This window comes from Phasianus colchicus, chromosome 13, assembly GCF_987193195.1.
Source record: "Phasianus colchicus chromosome 13, bPhaCol1.hap1.1, whole genome shotgun sequence".
Lineage (NCBI taxonomy): Eukaryota > Metazoa > Chordata > Aves > Galliformes > Phasianidae > Phasianus > Phasianus colchicus.
In genome coordinates, this window is record NC_143448.1 from 198,161 (window position 1) to 206,319 (window position 8,159).

At 48.0% G+C, this 8,159-nt stretch overlaps 1 long non-coding RNA gene across 1 annotated transcript; it reads right to left on the reverse strand.

The window, feature by feature from the left end:
- Window positions 1–207: 207 nt before the first annotated feature.
- On the reverse strand, window positions 208–1,612 carry LOC149916074 (uncharacterized). The gene is made up of 3 exons (XR_016470757.1): window positions 1,575–1,612; window positions 1,171–1,244; window positions 208–713 (listed from the first exon to the last, which is right to left on the reverse strand). It is a non-coding gene; the product is annotated as an uncharacterized LOC149916074 (long non-coding RNA).
- Between the last annotated feature and the right edge of the window lie 6,547 nt (window positions 1,613–8,159).

The window sequence follows — 8,159 nt, forward strand, 5'->3', positions numbered from 1 at the left end:
GAGGTCCCTTCCAACCCTGGCAATTCTGTGATTCTGTGAAATCGCTAAATGGTGCTGCAAAAGAAGGCTGCAACTAGGGGCACAGCAATGGAGGGGTTGTGCACGAAGGAAGCAAAGCCTCATGCAAACTGGAGGGCTGCGGGGGGTGGCACGCTACTGGGGCCAAAGCAATGGGGGGGCGGGGTGGGGAAGGTGAAGCAGGAATGGGATCTGGTGGGGGGAGGAGGAGGAAAGCCATGTGGCTGAAGTGTGCAAGATGGGATGGTGCGTTTGCATGGCAGGTGGAAGGGTGGTGGGCTGCACTCGTGTGTGTGGCACAGGGGGTGGAGCAGAGTGCAGTGGCCAAGTCCTCCCTAGGCAACGTCAGGTGTCAGCAACAGCAGGAGAACCTCCAAGTTCCACTGCCTCCAAGAAGAACAATGCCAGGATGGCAGCTTGGTGGTCCGAAGCTGCATAGTTTCTACTCTGGACCAGCAGTAGTGCAGCAGCTCATGGAATGCCACTGGACAAATCAGGCCGTGCGCTCTTTGTCAATCTCTAATTGTGACTATTTTTTATTGACTACAACCAAACATGGAGTGCCAAGTTGGGTGGCACTCAGAACGCTGCCCTGTAACTCTGCGTGCTGCAGCCGCTGCCTTCTGATGCTCTTCCTCTCAGTCCTTCAGCTGCAGCTTCTGCATCATCTCCACAAGGGTGTTCATTGCGGATGACTGGAAAGAAATAAGGCAAGTATAGAGATAGGACAGAAACAATCTAGGGCGATCTCATTAAGAAAGTCTGATCAGTAAACCTTCCAGAACGGCCCCATGCAGCACAGCACGTTCCTGCCATTCAGGTCACTGACATTCCTTCCCATAACACTCTGCCTATGGTAAGATTCATGCTCTGCTGGGGGAACGAGGTCCCAAAGGTCGCAGTGCCCGACATGGCAAGGCTCTTTATCACAGAAAAACCCTCCAGCCGTTACCAACAGTGTCCTTCTCAAGCCAGAGGAAGGCATCCAAGCTCCCCTAGGCAGCTGTCACTGACAGTGTGATTTCCTTAAACATACAGCTGGGTGTTTTTCTATTACATTGCTTGCCTTGGGATTCTGCAATATCTTTCATGTCTGACAGGCAGAGGCACTGAGAACAACAAGAGCCGTGTCTGTGCTCACCAAGGACTCACCTCTGCACGTGCAGCGGCAGCTCTCAGAGAAGCCTTCTTCAATTCCACTCTTCTCTCTTTTCGTTGTCTTCTTGCTATAAAGCAAGAATAAAACTGAATTCGTTCTGTCAGCAGCAAAACTGCAGAAACATGGGTACCATAAAAACAGATGGCAGAAAAAAGACAAAGGAAATTGGAAGCCTCTCAGTGAATGACATTTCCAGTGGAAAGGTGCAGAAGACTACCATGGAGTTAATGGAGTCGGGGTTACATACTGTGGCACCTCACCGCCTTTGGACTTTGTAGGCTTCAACTCTTTTCCCCTCTGCAGAGAAGGAAAAAGCAAAGCAAACCCTATGCAACTTCAGTGTGCTTGATAAGGGCAGCACCTACCCTACAGGGTGGGTACCACAGCACCTTCTTACCTCTTAGCTTGGAGCTCCGTGCTGCAGCAGGCCCAGGCAGATTGGATGGGGTCCTGGGCAGCCTGTTCTAGCATTAGGTGGAATGGTTGGTGGCCCTGCGTGTGGCAGGGGGGGTTGGAGATTCATGATCCTTGAGGTCCCTTCCAACCCTGGCAATTCTGTGATTCTGTGATTCTGTGAAGACAGGTCCCACTTGGAGTCTGCAGCGAAGAGCCTCAGGAGAGACCCGAAGCTGACTCCTGGGATTCTGGAGTCGAGTGTACAGGGGGTCCGAAAAGTGCTACACTCCAACTGAGAAGGAGATCTTAGCTGCGTATGAGGGAGTTCAGGCTGCTTCTGAAGTAATCAGTACTGAACCACAGCTCCTTTGGCACCTTGACTGCCAGTGTTGAACTGGATGTTCAAGGGAAAGCTTCCCTCCATCCATCATGATATTGATGCCACTTGGAGTAAGCTGACTGCGCTGATTACACAATGAGCGCAGATGGGGAACCACAGCCATCCAGGAATCCTGGAGGTGATCATGGACTGGTCTGAACATAAAAATGTTTGGAACGTCATGAGCAGAAGAAGTATTGTGTGCTAAAGAGGCATCACCATACAATGAAATACCAGAAAATGAAAAGAAATATGCCCTGTTCACTGATGGATCGTGTCATATTGTGGGGAAGCATCACAGATGCTGTGTGGAGCCCCACACGATGAGTTGCAGAGGCCACTGAAGGGAAAGGAGTATCAAGCCAATTTGCAGACGTAAAGGTTGTCCAGCTGGCCATAGATGTTGCTGAACAAGAGAGGTGGCCAATGCCTTATCTTTACACTGACTCATGGATGGTGGCAAATGCTCTATGGGGGTGGTTACAGCAGTGGGAGCACAATAACTGGCAGTGGAGGGGTAAACCCATTTGGGCTGCTGAAATGTGGAAAGATATTGCTGCCCAAATAAAGACTATGGTTGTAAAGGTGCACCATGTAGATGCTCATGTGCCCAAGAGTCGGGCTACTGAAGAACAGCAAAATAACCATTAGGTAGACCAAGCTGCCAAAATTGAGGTGGCTCAAATAGACGTGGACTGGCAGAAAACAAGGGTGAATTATTTCTAGCTCGGTGGGCCCTTGAGACCTCGGGCCATCAAGGGAGAGATGTAACACATAAGTGGGCTAGAGACCGAGGGGTGGGCTTAACAATGGATGCTATTGCACGGGCTATTAATGACTGTGACACATGCGCCACTATTAAACAAGCCAAGAGGATAAAAACTCTCTGGGAGGAAGGGCGATAGCAAAAGTATAAATATGCGGAGGCATGGCAGCTTGATTCTATCACCTTGCCACGATCTCGCAGTGGTAAGTGTTATGTGCTCACAATGGTGGAGGCAACCACTGGGTGGTTTGAAACATATGCAGTACCCCATGCTACCGCCCAAAACACCATATTTGGTGTGGAGAAACAAGTCCTGTGGCGACATGGCACCCCAGAAAGTATTGAGTCAGATAATGGGACTCATTTCAAAAATTCTTTTGGAAATACTTGGGCCAAAGATCATGGCATTGAATGGATTTACCATATTCCCTACCATGCACCAGCCTCTGGTAAAATTGAACGATACAATGGGTTGTTAAAAACTGTGCTGAAAGCAATGGGTGGCGGAACATTTAAGCACTGGGAGAAGCATTTGGCAGAAGCCACCTGATTGGTCAATACCAGAGGATCTATCAGTCGTGATGGTCCTACCCAATCCAGCTCCCTACATTCCGTAGAGGGAGATAAGTTCCCTGTTGTACATGTAAAGAGCATGTTGGGAAAAGCAGTTTGGGTTCTTCCAGCTTCTGGAAAGGGCAAACCTCTCTGCAGTACTGTTTTTGCCCAGGGACCTGAGTCCACTTGGTGGGTAATGCAGAAAAATTGGGATGTTCAATGTGTACCACAAGGAAACTTGATGCTGGGGGAGTGCAGACAGTAATTCTATGTATATGTATATAGACGTGTGCATGTGATGCATTTTTAATCATTTTGTTTGTTTGTGTATGTATGTGTATATATATATATATATATATTAAGCATGATGTAATGACGTAGAATAAGGGGTGGAATGTCATGGTTTTATGTTTTTTTTTATTTTCAATATTCCACATCAAAACATCATGTACTGCAATTAAAGTGTTAATGCTCTAATTCTATGTACCTATCCCTATACATTACGGAAGTCATGGGATCTGACCCTTCCGGGTGGGGCGGTCTCTTACTGCCTGGCAGTGGGTGCTGGAGGTGCTTTCCTAGCCGTTCCAAGCTTTTCAGGTTTGACTCGGTCTCAGGAACTCTCTCTCCTATCTTATTTGATTTATTAGTCTCAATTTCAATTAGATTGTATTATATTGTATTATTTTGTATTCCGATATCATAGTTAGTAAAATAAGTTTACCTCCATAGATTGTTGCCGATGTTTTTTTTCCCCCCTTCCTTCCTTCCCATTTTGTGGGGCCAGGCGGGGGTTGGGGAGGGCAGGGGCCTACTGTCCCCCTGTCACGGGCATAAACTGATCTAGTTAACTCTGTGACAGGGGTCTGGAGCACAGGCCTGATGAGGAGTGGCTGAGGGAGCTGGGATTGTTCAGGCTGGAGAAGAGGAGGCTCAGGGCAGACCTTATTGCTCTCTATAACTACCTGAAGGGAGGTTGTAGCGAGCTGGGGGTCGGCCTCTTCTCTCGTGTAACAGTGATAGGACTAGAGGGAATGGCTTCAAGCTGCGCCAGGGAAGATTCAGGCTGGACTTTAGGAAATACTACTTCTCTGAAAGAGTGGTCAGGCACTGGAATGGGCTGCCCAAGGAGGTGGTGGAGTCACCGACCCTGGAGGTGTTCAAGGAGCGTTTGGATGTTGTGTTGAGGGATATGGTTTAGCGAGAACCATTGGTGATAGGTGGATGGTTGGACTGGATGATCTTATATGTCTTTTCCAACCTTAGTGATTCTGTGATTCTGTGATTCTGTGATTATTGGAACTTGCAACATCTCTCCAATGTCTGATGGACTCTTTGATCAACTCCTTAACTGTGATTCTATCTATGCCTTCCTATCTCTGCCTAACATATTTCTTGCACAAATATTCCCAAGACAAACCTCATTAGGTGCGGCTTGGACAAGGCATGCAGTGGATTACATTGCTCTACAGTTCGTTCAATTGCATCATGTTTAAAACTATTGGCAAAAAAAAGAAAAAAAAAAAAAAGAGAAATCTTTCACTACCCATGTGCAGCTGGTTGTCTGAGGAAAGCCAGTAGGAGATGGTGCAAACGAGGTTTAGCACTGAGTGGGTGAATGCAGAGGAGAAAAGTGATGTGAGGAAAACTGATGCAAGTTCCATGGGGACAATGGGAATAGAAATGGGGTTGGGTACCTGCAGAGGACATTTGTCCACACAGTGGCGGGGCAAAGCTCGTTAGGGGACATCCTGGATCAATACCATTTACAAAGTGCTGCTGCAACTTCTTGTTTAAACCCAACTATAAATAAATAAATAAATAGTTTTCATAAATGCCCATCATTCTCTTCCTCTTTAAGGTCTTTTCAGATACCTCTCCAATTTGCTGTACAAGTTCTGAACACCTGAAGAAGATGACAGGAAGGCACAAGGCACAGGAAGGCTCTTCAGGTTGTAATGGGTCCCACGGGGCATTTGCTGCTGAGTCCATCAACCTCCAGTGCACAGAGAAGACTGCATGAAGTGCTCAAGAAGACAAAGTCAGAAATAAAAGTGAAGTTTCTTGGAGTATTAATGGGCCCCACTGAGGGCCATTGACAAGCCAGCTTCCCCAGGGACTTGTTAGAGCAGATAATTGGAAGCCATGATTACAGGCAGACCAAGGCACTGGGATGGTGGCTGTGATGCTGAGCAAAGCCTCCTTTGTCTTGTGAAGCAGAAAGGCCAAGGCCTGATCCCCAGAGCCTTGGCAGGGAGATCGTGTCCCTCCTGCTGGCTCAGGGCCCTTCCTGGGGCAGTGGGATGGAGGTTTGTCTGATGTCAAATGGAAGACTGTGGGACAGCAGCTGCCAGACTCTGCATGGGGTGCAAGGATGCCGTGAGGCCCAAGTGCCATGTGGGCAGTGTGTCTCATCCCAGGATGTGGGATGTGAGAATGGCCCAGTCTGAACAAGCAGTCAATCTCAATGAAATTCTGAACATCAGCTCTCTCAGTTCTAGTGCCCTCCTTTGGACAGTCTCCTATAGTTTTAAGTCTTTTATGTTCTATGGTGCCCTGAAGTGCACCCAGTGCTCCAGGTGAGGTTGCAGCAGAGTAGAGCAGATGAGGACAATCCCTTCCCTCACCTAGCTGGCAATGCCATGCTCAATGAACCCCAGGGGACAGTTGGCCTTCCTGGCTGCCTGGGCACACTGCTGACTCACGTTCCATTTGATGTTGGCCAGGACCCCCAATCCCTTTCAGTGGCACTGCTCTCCAGTGTCCCATATCCAGTTAATGTGTACGTCCAGGGTTGCCCACACCCAGGTGCAGAATTGGGGACTTGTGCTGGTTATACTTCATGTGCATTTTTTGTTTACCCAGTTCTCTTACTTGTCCACAATGCTTTCAAAGTGTTCTCTACCCTCAGTAGAGGAAACAGCTGTACCCAGCTTGATATCATCAACAAATGTACTCAAAACATCTTCTAGTCCTACATGCAAGTCCTTGATGCAGACATTATAGAGAAGGGGCCCTCAAATGGAGCCCTGGGGAACCCTGCTAGTGAACATCCACCAGCCTGATAGAACCCCATTTAATGTAACCCTTTAGAGCCAGACCCATCGGCCAACTGCTCACACATTAGATTATATTTCTGTCTAGCCCAGTGCAGGAAAAATTGGTCCAGAAGAATTATCTAAGTAACAGTATCAGTAGCTCCAGTGAAATCCTCAATGATAACCTCAACTGGCTTCCCTTGGTCAACTAGAAGTGTGACCTTGTCATAAAAGGACATTAAGTTTAATAAGACCTACCCCTCATGGATGTGTGTTGGCTGTGACCAGTGACAGAATTGTCCTTCAGGTGTTTCTCGGTAACTCCCAGCATCATTTTTTTCCATAATTATGCCAGGTACTTAAGAGAGTCTGCCAGCTTTGTAATTGCCTATGTCCTTTTTCTTGCTCTTGTTTAAAACTGTCTCACAGATTTTCCACCACAGTTCACAAGCACGAGCACATAGCTAGGATCACCCCAGGCACCTTGGTCATCACTGTGTCTGTGTGTGAGCAGTGCAGTCCCTGTTGAATAAAGAGCAAGGATTCAGACGAGGGGCTCACACACAGACACCTCAGTGTGCACATCTGAACTCAGCTAAGGAGACTCCCAGCTCCCATGGTTCTGTGAAGGACAGAATCCCACTTCAGCCCCAGGGTTTCCATCAGCTGATGAGTTGCCTAATTTTAGGCTAAGGATGTGATGGCCTGATAGCAATTGGACAAATTGAAATGGCTTTTAAATTGTGTTAGAAAGAAACTTCTTACATGCAGGCACTGGAAAATGTTGCCCAAAGAGACTGTGGATGATCCATCCCTGCATGCATTCAAGATCAGGATGGATTGGATGCTGGACAGTCTGATCTGGTTGTTGGCAACCCGGTCCATGGCTGGGGGCTTGGAAGTAGGTGATCTTCAAAGTCCCCTCCAGCCAAAGCCTTTCTATGATTCTGTAATCTTATGACTGCATTTACAATCCCTATGGGTAAAGATCTTATGACTGCATTTACAATCCCTATGGGTAAAGATCAGGGGAAGGGCTGACAAGGCAGATGTATTGGTGGGTGTCTGCTATAGACCGCCGAACCAGGATGAGGAGACAGATGAGGTGTTCTATGAGCAGCTGGCAGAAGCTGCGAGGTCGCCAGCCCTTGTCCTCATGGGGGACTTCAACTTCCCTGACATATGCTGGGAATTCAACGCAGCGCAGAAGAAGCAGTCTAGGAGGTTTCTGGAGTGTATAGAGGATAACTTTCTGATGCAGCTGGTGAGAGAGCCTACGAGAGGAGCTGCCCCGCTAGACCTGCTGTTCACAAACAGAGAAGGTCTGGTGGAAGATGTGGAGGTTGGGGGCTGTCTTGGACAGAGTGACCATGAGATGGTAGAGTTCTCAATTCTTGGTGGAGCCAGGAGGAAGAACAGCAAAACTGTTACCTTGGACTTCCGGAGGGCGGACTTTGAACTGTTTAGAAGACTAGTAGGGGGAGTCCCCTGGGATTCAGTCTTAGAGGGTAAAGGGGTCCAAGACAACTGGTTGCTCTTCAAGAAGGTAGTCTTACAGGCGCAGGAGCGGGCTGTCCCCCTGAGCTGCAAAATGAGCCGGCGGGGAAGGAGACCGGCGTGGATGAATAAGCAACTATTCTTGAAGCTCCGGGAGAAAAAGAGAATCTACCTCCTGTGGAAGAAGGGACGGGCAACTCAGAAAGAATACAGAGAAGTTGTTAAGATATGCAGGGAGAAAATCAGAAAGGCGAAAGCCCAGCTCGAGCTCGACCTGGCCACTGGAATAAAAAGAAACAAGAAATCCTTTTACAAATATATCAACAGTAAGAGGAGGACTAAGGAGAATCT